Source organism: Prorops nasuta, unplaced genomic scaffold, assembly GCF_024137725.1.
Source record: "Prorops nasuta isolate Cenicafe-Biocafe unplaced genomic scaffold, Cenicafe_Pnas_1.2 PNAS00002, whole genome shotgun sequence".
Classification (NCBI taxonomy): domain Eukaryota; kingdom Metazoa; phylum Arthropoda; class Insecta; order Hymenoptera; family Bethylidae; genus Prorops; species Prorops nasuta.
Genome location: NW_027116799.1, coordinates 7,468,797 through 7,482,266, shown reverse-complemented (window position 1 = coordinate 7,482,266; position 13,470 = coordinate 7,468,797). Strand labels below are relative to the sequence as shown.

The 13,470-nt window shown below is 34.1% G+C and overlaps 1 protein-coding gene across 1 annotated transcript in view; it reads left to right on the top strand.

Annotated features, from left to right (window-relative positions):
- The window catches only part of kst (spectrin beta chain, non-erythrocytic 5 kst), a 69,566-nt gene that overhangs the window by 8,697 nt on the left and 47,399 nt on the right, over window positions 1–13,470 (top strand). The gene's annotated exons all lie outside the window — the stretch shown is intronic.

Sequence of the window (13,470 nt, the reverse complement as noted above, 5' to 3'; positions counted from 1 at the left end):
AAGGAACGAGTTCCGTAATCCTCCCGACCGATGCATAAAACTCGACGATTACTCCTACTACTCCTACCAAGTTTTCTCGTCACGCCAATAATTAATATAATCGAAAAGTAGCCGCAAACGGTTTTAAATCCTGCGCCAACGCCTCGTTTCTCAACGGAATTGCACAACTTCAATAATGTCCCGTTTTTTCTGGCTTTCAGAGATTATTCGAGGCTCGAATCTCGGGACTAAAAAGTAGTCGCGTGATTAACTATGTAACACCGCGCGAGCAAAAAGAGAAACTGGTCTCTTAGGAAGGTTTCGAGTGCGTTAAACTGTAAGAGTTATTCGTAGCGTGTTATTGTTAAGCGTAGACGCGTTCTCGTAAAGGCAAATGTGGAGAAACGAGTTCCAGGCTCAGTTGGTTCCATAAAATTCTCGGATGACGTTGGTTTGTTGCGGGGAGCTGGGCAAAAATTCGAACACTACGGTTCGTCAAGGAGGAACGAAGGGACGATGGGGCGAGCGAATGAAGCAACGAACGAACGGGAATAGTAGCGGTTTGTAGTCCGGCAAACATCGCTGTAATTTAAATACGCTTGTACGTTGCATCTATCCCGCGAGAAACTCGATACTTCGGCACACACTCTATAAACCGTTCGTTTCGTGCCTTAAGTGCATTCCAAACGTGCACATTCAGCAATTACGTCGCCAACTTTAAATAAAATTAACAGCTCGTTAAAATTGTTCTTCCTTCATTTTTTTCTTTTCTTCTTTTTTCAGCAAACCTTTGCTTTTTTCGTTGATAACAGGAACATTGATCTCTTACCATCTCGCTATTAGGAAATGCCTGTGATAGATATCGTTCTCTTCCTCGAAGCTATACACGATTCTCAAATTAATATTTCATCCTCTACAATCCAACCGATGGCATTAACGATAATGCACGATTTAACGCGTCTGTATGTACAAATTTTTCTATTGCAGTAAAAATACTTTATCTCTACCTTTGGCTATTAATCATCGTAAACAACGGATAAACAACAGTGCAAAGTCATGGAAAAGTTTCCATGTATGTTTTCAGACATTGTTTTATATATGTGTGTGATTACCAATTGGTAATATAAGGTGTAAATATTTATCTTTAACATAATTCCCGTGAAATTCGTCACAATATTAGGGATGAAGACGATTTCGAAAAACTGTTGTAAGGTTTAATGTTTTATGTGTGTGTGTATATATATATATATATATATGCAATTAGCCGGTTATTGAAATTAAGGAAAATTTGTAGCTGGGACTGGTCGTTAGGAGATATCTGATAAAAGCAATTTTCTGATAATTGATTATAATGGGAGGTAATGGGTATTTTCCTGCAGCCAACAGAGGGGTCGTTGTTTCTTTCATGCGCAGAGATTTTCACGGATAGCAAATGGGGATTTGCACAGCTAGCACGGATTAAGAGGTCAGTAATAAACGACTCGTTGTGCGAATGGTATGCCGATTATTCGCAGATGCTTGTGTGATTTTCAATCGACTCACGGGCTACAATACGCTCCGTTCAATCCATTTCACAACTCCCAACAACACTTTGCTTTGCAAACACTACTTCTATCCTGACAGCGTCCCTCCAAACACTCCAATGTCATGCGAGTTATTTTAAATTTTGTAGTTCATGCTTTAAAATGGAATGCACTACAAACTTTACTCCTCTTTAACATTCGTAAACTTCCTCCTATTGCAGTTATAATTATTCCAATTGAGCATCTCTTGGAAGCAATGTCAATCTACAGATCAACAATGCGAGGATTGTGTTTCGAAAAATTCCCAATCAAAACACTCGAATGTCGTGGCAGTTTTTTTTTTAATTGTAATTCATGCTTTAAAGTGGGATGTACTACAAACTGTGCTCCTTTAATATTCGAAACTCCCTGCTTTTGCAATTACAATTATTCCTATTGAGCATCTCTTGGAAGCAATGTCAATTTACCGGTCAACAATGTGAGGATTGTATTTTGAAAAATTCCAAATCAAAACACTCGAATGTCGTGGCAGTTTTATTAAAAATTGTAATTCGTGCTGTAAAGTGGTATGCGCTACAAACTTGTTTAATATTCATAAACTCCCTTCTATTGTAGTTAAAATTATTCCAATTGAGCATCTCTGCAAAGCAATGTCAATTTATCAGTTTACAATGTGAGGATTGTATCTCGAAAAATACGAAGAAACAACACTCGAATGTTACGCGATTTATCCTAGACTATACATTTATCCTTTCGAATGGAATTTATATTTCAAATTTCAAATTCAGACACTTCTTTATTTATACGCAATTAAACTTATTCCAATTAATCATTCGTTTGCATCATTATACCAATTAATCCGTTAACGCTATATACAGAGATTATGCATATATATTTAATAGAATGCAAAATCACAAAATGTGTCATTATCTATTGTATTAGAGAGGATCTGTCCGATTTTCTTTCGATTATTGAAAAAGCAGTTTAAATATGTTTTGAAGCAACGGAATCCCCAGTTGGAATGCCACAACGCAATTATGCAAAGTAGCATTTTTTCGAGTGGTTGAAATACTCCTGATGGCCTGTGCAGGGGGACATAGCACCGTGAAATCTCGTTGAAAAAAGTTTTATCGGTATTGCAAATATCGAATGAAATGCCATAAACAAGCCGAGATAGCGATTGCGATCTTGTCGAGAATTTGTGTGAAACTTTTCCGTGAATTCCAACCTTATCGTATTTTTTCCTTAATTTTTACTACTTAATATTGCAAGCTTTTTCGACTCCTCTCGATATAAACGATTGTATGAACTTTTACGACGCTAATTATATTGTCGTTTGATTAAACTGGTAAACATAAAATGTAGGCAGCTTGTTGCGTGTCTCGAATCACTTAAACTTTTCACTAATATTCATTTCAGAAATCAAATATTGTTTTACCCTTTAAAATTTAAGTGTGTTGAAGAAAAATCGAGTGTACTATATACATAGAGACAAAAATTATTCAACTTCAATAAATCTTGCATTAAGTATTCACGAATAAATATTTTACTTAGTTTTAATAAATATTATTTAAATGAAAAGAAATTTAATTTAATTCAAGCAATATCAATTCAAAGTAAAAGATTTATTTGTAAAAATATACAAAGCAAGATTTATTTGAATTGAATAACTTTTTCTCGGTGATAGAATCATACGTAAATAGGAAAAATTTTTTTCGCAAATTGCAAAATTATCGTATTTTTTCCTTAATTATTATTGCACAATATTACTAGCTTTTTCAACTCCTCTCTATATACAAACGATTTTATGGAACTTTTACGAAGCTTATCATATTATCGTTTGATTAAACTAATAAACATAAAATGTATGCGATATGTTGCGTGTCCCAAATCACTTAAACTTTTTACTAATATTAATTTGAAAAATCGAACGTTACTTTATCCAGAGATGTTTAAGTATGTTGAAGAAAAAACGAGTGTACTGTAGAATCGCGCGTAAGTAGGAAAATTGTTTTAACCTTGAGTCGTGGCGTTCCCCTCATGTGTGTGTGTGTGTATCATAATTTATAATAAGAGTCAATTCAGTGACGCGGTGAAACGCTCGCTAATATTTAATTTCGATGCTATCGCTGTATTATTGATACTTTGAAAAAATCACTTACGTCCTAAACTATATCTAAATTACTGTCAAATGGCAAAGAGGAAAATTATTCATGCGTGTAATATATACTCGAATATACTACCAAATAAATTGAATGAATATTTCTCAATATTATAATTATATAAATGTGTAAATTTCAAAAAAATTAATCCACTTAGAAAATTTTTTAATTCCTTAAGCTCGTGAGGTGATATTTGTTGAAATTCATTGGAAAAAATATCTTTGGGTGATTAGAAGCTGGGAGAGAATTTTTGAAGCATCGATATCTACCAATGAGCTACCATAGAATCATGTAATTGTTGGAAAATAATTCTTCATCGTGACTAGTCCGAGAAATATTTTTGCAGCAACATGACCAGGCACGTTTTTTCAAGATTATAACTTAATTCACAAGATTATGTACATTCCACAAAAAATAATCCACTTAAGAAAAACGCCTTAATTCCTCAACCACTTCGAGTGATATAATTTATTAAAATTCAGTGGACAAAAAGTGTCTTTGGGTGATTAGAAGCTGGGAGAGAATTTTTGAAGCATCGATATTCACCAATGAGTTACCCTAAACCCATGTAATAGTTTGCGCATAATTCCTCAACTTCGTCGAGTGATATTTATTGAAAATCATTGAAAAAAAATATCTTTGGATGAGATTAGAAGCTAAGAGAGAATTGTTGAAGCATCGATATCCACCAATGAGCCACCATAAACTCATGTAATTGTTGGCAAATAATTCCTCATCGTGACTAGCCTGAGCAATATTTTCGCAGCTACGTAACCAGGCACGTAAAGTAAATATTTAGAGTCAAACTTTATCTTTTCTTACGTAGAGTAGTTTCACGTCACTAGACATTCCCGAAATATTCCTGCGAGCACCGAAGCTCGTTTAATTGTTGAGAAAATTGCTCGTACGATTTTAACGTCCAAATATCTGCAATAATTATCATTGTTTATCATTGGAAAAAAGTGAAACGACACGTAATACGAAGTATCCAGTGACAAAACACTCGCTTGTTAGAGTTGCTCGAGCTGGCAAAGCCAATTATGTTCTTGTGCTGAAATATTGCTTGGAATCTATGGCCCAGGGACCTTATTCTTAAAACACGAAACTTAATTGGAATTAATAGTATCATTAAGCATCGTTAACTCTTTTTTCTCCCTCGATTTATCCTCGGTTACGTAATAAAATTTCTACATTATTTTCCTATGTATATATATACACGTATTCCTTCGTTTCTTGATTATTCAGTTCAGATTAGAGGAGCTTACCGAATGTAACGTCCTTTCTTGCAAAAGATAAGACCAACCTAGACACATCGAACTCTTAGAAAAGCTAGTCGATAATTCTGTGCTCGTTCTTTGCAAGGTTTCGTCTGTGGCCTATCGACTCTAATCACGATCAAAATCATAATTGATTAAAAGTCAAACTTTTCACTCTCTTCGATTTACTCGTGCAATTTCGAACCCTGGGACATTCCTCGCTCGAGTACCAACTATGCAGACTGAGTTTTTGCTCGAGCGTGGTTTGAAATATTCCAGAATTGAAACTAGTTATGTTATAAGTTAAATATAAGTTGTGCCAATTGAGAGAGGAAAAGTTAATTAAATCTCCAGTCGGAGTTTGGTTAATTTGCATGTTGCAAGTGTATATCGTGCTGGTGTATACCGCTTCAGGTATTTCCGCGCATCAATATTCGCCTAATTAGGCTTTGCATTCTAATCTTTGTAGCTGAAAAGGAATATACCGAGCAGCTATGATGTATATATATATATATATATATAATAATCAACAGTGTATTGGAGATTGTAGCAACGAATCATGACTTTATTCGAAAGAGTCACGCAGAAGGGTGCGGAGAATGTTAACCTTACAACTTAATTCTTGTAGCAACGCTATACATACACACACACATATATATAACTCGACAGTGCAAAGTTCCACAGGGAAATCTGAGTTTTGCGCTTCTATCGACTCGCTTGCCTCTCTTGGCCATTTCCGCTTATGGCCACTCAGCAACGCTCCTCTTATCACCGCCGACATCTTCGCAAATTTATTCCACGACAAATTAATCGACAGTACCCGGCACTCCGTTAGCGCTGATTAAATTTTCACGCCGGAATAACTTGGCATAATTTACATTCACCAGTCGACGCTCGGTCTTGTTAAACGATTTATTATCCAGCTTCTTTTTCTGTCTCCCATTCACTTCTAAAACTAAACCACGAGTGGAAACCACCTCCCCGTTCATTTCACGACTTCTCGCAAGGATGAGGCACTTGAGAGAGTTCACGTTTGGAATATACAAATTTATTTATGTGCAATTATGAGAGTATCAATATTTTACAAGATTTTTCTGATTCTTGATGCAATAAAGGAGTTTCTAAATTTTTGTATGAAAAGAATTGATATTTATTACGGTTAAGGAGATGTAGGATTTTTTGCGCGTATATGGCGAGTTTTGAATTTTGCAGAAAATTTGGTAAATTTAATTAAAATCGATCTCCAAAGATCACTGATTACTCGACAATTTTAATCGTGCCGCGTTGCACGATTTACCGATAAGAATCACACGGATTTGTAAGTAGCGAGCATCGCGCTTCAAAGTATAAACTTGTATCGTTAATTATGCGATTTAATTGGCGATGAATTAACGATTTGTCAAATAATTTCCGCTTGACCACCGTGGCTATTTATAGCGCGAGTTATTATACAGTAGTTTTTTAAGTAATAAGATATTTTTCTATCTAAAGAAACCGAATAGCTTTTATCGCGCTTCGTCCTAGTTCACCTTCTTCCAAAGCCACGATTAACAATTGTGACGTCACATCTTGGTGAATAAGAATGCGTCGGCATTGAAAACTGCATGTATCACGTGACCGTCTTGTAATGACGTAGTAATGCAAAATAGAACGCGATAAAATTGCATTTAACGTAACACGCCCCAAGTGTTTCTCGCACCTGAACAATAATGTTTTAATATTTTTTTTCTAATACTGTGATCACATTCTAGAGGTGAGATAATAATATTAGGAAAATATCTTGCATGTCGCGAGATATTTTTTTTCATTATTTCCATTGCTCGTATATTTAAGGTGACAATAATTTTCCTTGTAAGGTGTACCTTAATGATATTATTCTTTCTAACACTACAAGATCATTCTAAATGACATCATAATTTTATAAAAATATCTTGCAATTTGAAATTCTGTTTTCAATCATTATTCCATTTCTCGTATATCCAAGATGAATCTCATTTTCCTTGTAAGGGTGGACAATTAATGATCGTTCGAAGTGTCTCTCGCACCTGAACAATAATAAAAATTTAACAGCTTATTTTGTCTAATCCTATCCCCCTCCTGAATGACGTGATAGCTTAAAGGAAAACATTTTGCAGTTTATAAGGTACCTTCTTCCATTACAATATTCCATTACTCGTATATCCAATATGAAAATAATTTTCCTGGTAAGCCGTGCAATTAATTATCGTCCCAAGTGGCTTTCTCATCCGAACAATAATAAAGTTTTAACAGCTTATTTTTTCCAATACTATCCCCATTCCGAATGACGTAATATCTTAAGAAAAACTTGTTGCAGTTTGAGATACTTTTTTCCATTTGCAACATTCCATTGCTCGTATATCTAGGATGAGAATAGTTCTCCTCGTAAGGCGTAGGATTAATGATCTTTCTTCGTTTTTCTGAAAAATTACCACAAGCCGAGCGTGTCAAGGCTCCAGGCCAACCATGGTAATTAATGATTACATTGGGAAAATTTACGAGTAATTGGTGTGGTGAATAAAATTAGAAAAAATTCAAGAAGATTTTATTTGTTGTATAATTAATTTTAGGACTCATCGCGTTACATTCTTTTCGTTATAAATTGATATTTCACAGGTGGGAAGTATAAGTATAAGTATATTTATATATATATATATATATATATTATTTGACGTCTGTTTGGCGATGGTAGTAGTTTTCACGGCTTGCATTCGAGGCGTTGCGTGCCATAAATCAACGTTTCTGCTGTGATAAATTTGATTTCTCCAAGTAATTGTGCCTCCGTGATTGCGGACCCAGGGGGTTGCTCCAACAGTTGTCGTTCGTTCGTTCCCTCGTCCTTTGTTTCTTCCTTTTGCTCCCTCGTTCCGCGTTCCGTTGCCATTCGAAAAATAGCCAAGGTTACTACGTCGTAAAGCGAATAGTTTTAATTTGACGACAGAAGCGAGCGAAGATCTAAATCATTTTACAAGCTGCTAGACGTTTTACGATGTGCTGGAAAGAACTAGCCTGTAATCACGAATTACTGACATTACGTCGTAATCGTAAACTCGATTCAAACGGTCAACATTCTCAAAAGTTTTCAATCAAATCCAACGTGTATCGAATTTTTTTGAAATTGTCGCGATGTGTGAACATCGATCCTTTAAAATTAGTTGTCATAGTCTCCCTTGATAAATATAGTATAATATTTTTCGCGAATAATATACAAGCATAGAGAACAATTTTAAAAACATTCCTGTAGAGACTTTCTTATAATTATTTAATAAATCTCCAATTGCATCAGGTTTTATTTAAAAAGTTCATGCATGCAAATTAGTTCTTTTAAATTAATTTGTGTATAGTGTGTGACATAAATATAATATAGTATGTTTCATGAATGAGGTACACCTAGAGAGCAACGATTTCAAAAATATTCGTAAAGTTTTCTCCTGTTCTATACATTCTTTAGATAAACGGAAGATAAAAACTGTACCAATATATTTTTATAGCGTTAAGAATGTATTGATAAGGTTAGATAAAAGTACTTACGATTAATGGAGTAACTGACTGATTCGTGGAATTGTGACTGAAATAATATTTCTAAGAATTATTTTTGTCAATATTACATTTGTTTCATTATATATATATATATATTAAAGGTATTCTATTTTAATCAATAATGTAGATAAATATAGTATGTATACATATATACACGTTTTTCTGGTCTGTATTAATAAAATAACTTCAAGTACACTAACACATGTGTTCTGAAAGTGCAACAAGTCGTTGCTCACTTTTACGAGTATCAAAGTACATATTCCTAGATACTCATAAATCAAGATAGCAATTCGACAAAATCAAATTCCGAATAAATAATTGCAAATTGATGTTCTTATAAAAGAGAAATTAAATTTTTCAGCAAATTCCAGCGGGTGTGTCGGCAAACCTATTTTGACTGTGATAAATCACATTTTTTTCAAAACTAGAAGATTATTTAAGAGACACATAATGAATACTAGCCATAAATATATTACAACGAATACAAAATTGATTAAAGAGCAAGTGTAAACACGTTAAAAATATTCCCCTTTTTCTAGGACCAATAATTTTTTTAAATTACGAAGATACTGATTTATTTAACATAAATCATACCAGACAGACCAGCTAGTAAAAAAGATCTAACTAATTCCTTATCAATTAAACGAATTTAAGGATAATCTTGAGTAATGCCTAAAAAGAAAATCCTTGCGAATTTCTAGTAAATTATTGGCACACGTTCAGTCGACTGATAAATCAAATCGTTGTATCGAAAAATCCAGATGTTCCCATTTAACGAGAAAAGTTGAAGAAAAATTCACGTTTTCATTGTGGTTCGATTAGGAAATGGCAACTTTCCCTGTTTGTCATCCGAATGATTCCTCGGCACATTGTGCTACTCGGCATGACGAAACTGACGTAGTTTCGGAAGCAATACTAGCAACAAGTGTGTGTCTACCGAGAGACCTCATCTATATATCTCCTATCTATTGTCACATGGAGCAGCAGTGCACGTTTAAATATAAACGTGTCGTCATCTAGCTAAATTCCAAAGCTAAGAACCCTCGATACACATTTTTATCTCGTCACCTCTCTACGCCCCCCCCCCCCCTCAACATTATTTGCTCAACGAATATCGATTTTTCCATATTAACACGTTATTTCCATACATAATCCTTGCATAATCTATCACATTTACGTTATAATATTTCTAAATTTGTTATGTTCCATCAGTCACCTTTTTTTTTTCAAATTTCAAAATGTCGAGTGTTCTTGATTCATGTGTAGAATATTTAACAACTAACTATTGCTTCAATTTATATTTTCTAAATTATATTCAAAATTATTTAATTCCCCCAGCAAAATCCACACCCACCCTGCATTTCTAAATAAACATTACGAATTACAACCCACTATTCATTAATCACATATTTTTGTAAAGCTCGAAAACACCGAGTGTTCTCGTGTGCAATAATTAATGATTAATAGATACTTGTTAAACATCTCGTCAACATGAAACATTTATGTATATACAGAGTTTGCCAAGTAGAAATAACCGTTATGGTGTACACGTCCTGTTAAATATAGCGTTATCTGCGAAATGGCTGTGGCTAAGAGTTGTGTGTACATTTTAGCAGTGTACACGTTGTAATTTTTAATAGTGTTTTTGGCATATAGCGATAAAAATTCGTTGGGTACAATTTTGCTCACGTATATTTTAACACACATTTTTTCTATTAATTTCAATAGAACGTGACTGCCACGTATAATCAGTTTTCGGGGTTCTAGACGACCTTTGTAAACACGTGCCTTTTAATTTACTTTCTCTCTCTCTCTCTCTCTCTAAAGTACAACTATATATATACAGAGAGCCGTGTTGATTTCTCTCTCGAATCGCTCACCGTATTTCCGGTATGATTTTGAGCTTCCTGGCAACACAATGGCCAGGTCGAACGTTCTCCACCAAAGACGTCGTCCCGTTAGAGGAATTTGCACAACTGTGTTTGCCACGTTGCTGTAATCGAACGGTTTCTCAGCTGCGGTGTCATCATTTTTCGATGATTTTTATCTACCCCGCTCGCTCGCCAAGCCTCTAAAAATTGCCAGACAACGCGAACCGATTTTGTTTCTCTTTCGCTATGCGAATTAATTCCAGACCAACCAACAACACTTTGCTAAATTATTCTCAATTCGTACACCAAGGTCGGTCCTCCGCTATACAGACAAAATTGATTTACATTCGTAATCCGAAACATCGTGCCATTTAAAATACACCTAAGAGCTGCTACATGTATCTTGAGAAATATATTACAGTGTAGGCTTTTGTTCGACCATGTATATAATTATATATTCAGTGTTAGAATGATTTTCATTTACCAAATATATAATTCTGTTTCGAATGAGTTATTGGATGATTTAGATGAAATATTGATGGATAAGAGATGTTTAGAAATATTGTATTTATAATAGAGTTAGACCTAAGCTTTTTTTTACATAATACATGTATATTTCTGTATATATATATATATATATATAGTTAGAAAAAATTAATAAGTATGAGTATTATAAGCACAGGGATTTAAATGATTAATTAGTGGTAATTAATAATATTAGTATTACTCGAAAAGTACGTATGGTACGTCGGTGGATTCGTGTTCTGATTATTCTCACTTTGTACACCTAAGTCGGTCCTTTAGTACAGACAAAGTTGATTTACATTCGTAATCTGAAACATCGTGCCATTTAAAATACACCTAAGAGTTGGTACATGTTTCTGGAGAAATAAATTACACTGTAGGCTTTTGTTCGAACACGTATATAATTGTTTATTCGGTGTTAGAATGATTTTTATTTACAAAATGCATGATACAGTTAGGAATGAGTTATTGGATGATTTATATGAAATATTGATGGATAAGAAGTGTTGAGAAATATTGTGTTTATAATAGAGTTGCCTCTAAGCTATTTTTTTCCCCATAATACATGTATATTTATGTATATATAGCTTTGAAAAATTGGTAAGTGTGAATATTGCATGGGAATTGGGTTATTAATTAGTGATAATTAATAATATTAGTATTATACTCGCGAAGTCCGCGAGTGCGCGCGCGTATGGTAAGTGGAGGCTACGTGCTCTAATGAAACGTTTGAACTCATTTTTATGGATTCGAGTACCTACCCATGCCATTATATTGTTCTCGTATTAGTGCATTCACCGTGTTTCCGGTATAATAGCGTGCTTCCTTCGACATTAATGACCGTTCGAACACGAGATCTCGATGAAAGAAAGTCTTTCGATTCACGAAGTTTAATTTTCTTCGTCTTCCTATATATATATATATATACATATAATATTTACAAATCATCAATATCCAGATGTTCACCAATGGGACCACGTGGTAGGCTTTACAAACCATCCTCCGACATATGTGCATCAAAAGAAATAACACCAACGTGTGTTTATTTGTTTCTTATTACATCGTAAAAAAGCATTTTTACTGTAAAATAATTAAATTAATAAATATTCTAGTTTTTTTAATTCACTATAATCTCTGTTACTGCAAATATTTCAAATTTGTAAAAGAAATCTGATGCAAATATAAAATTGTAAAAATCATATTCTTGTCTATATATAATTGCTCAAGGTCAGTAAGAAATACAGTTTGTATATGTGTGTGGTAAGCTTACAATGAGAGTAGGAATTAAAAGGCTGAATGGTATATAAAAGGGAAGGAAACTTAGTGGTGAGAACTAAAGTTGATTGTTGGATAGCACAGTTAGTGCTTAAACTTTCACGATTAAGAGTGTATACTATCTGAGGTCAGTAAAAGGACACGATGAAGTAAGTTGGGAGCGCGTCTAGCGTGGTATCTGGTTTCCGAGGGAAGAATAGTAATGAGTAAGAGTGAATGGACTCGAGAGTCGAGACTGGATGCTTGCTGGGTACTCTGATCGCGGAAGAGAAGCGGAGATTATCCACCAACAGCCTTGAGCGAGTCGGTAGGACGTTCAAGAGAGAATTCAGCTTATACTAGCCGTGATGACGTCACAGCCAAACCGAAAGCCTCATTATCTTGGAAATTATATGACACGAACACACTCCTCTTCAATTGCAACCTCAGCCTCATGATAACCCTCGAAAAATAAATTACTTTGGTTAATTTTCCTTCAGAAAAATATTTCTATTTTCTACATTTTTATTCTTACTCAGAGTTCTCCAATTTACTTTGTTTTCCATTTACAGATTTTTTTTAGTTAATAAAATGACATAATTAGTTTTCTTGCATCGCAATCTCAGGCTCAGGATAATTTTCAAAAAATTACTTTGATTACCTTTTCCTTCAGAACAGTATACTTATATTTTATATTTTTTATTTCTTACCCAGTTCTACCAATTTTCTTTTCGGTTAATAAAATGATACGACAGTCCTCTTCGGTTATCACAATCACACGATAACTCTCAAATAATAAATTAATTTGATCAATTTTGCTTCAGAAGAATATTTCTATTTTATAAATTTTAATTCTTACTCGGTTCTTCCAATTTACTTTGACTTTCATTTACCCAATTTTAGTCTCAGTTAATACAATTTACTGTAATATTTAGTGTAAGTTGAAATTTCTATAAGTTTGCTGATCAACGTTGTATTTACGATCAGAGAACTCCGATGGAACTTCAAAGCCCGAAGCGTTCGTGCAATTCCTTTGGACAACTAACACTTAACATAAAGATATCTTTGGAAGGATCTGACGCTTCAAGGGAACCAGTCTCGCCAGTTCCACTTGCACGAATTATGAAATCAACAACTCTAAATCTGAATTTACCTTCCGCGAACTAAATTCTGTAATCAAGTTTTCCGTAGAAAATACTCTTGTACCGTGAAATCGTTACATTCGAAACCAAGCTTCCATGAAACTATATATATATATGCAAATTGAAAGATGGGACAAAATTAAAGTTAATTAAAAGATTGAATTTTGATAAGATTAAAATTCTACGAAACTTGGTTCGAC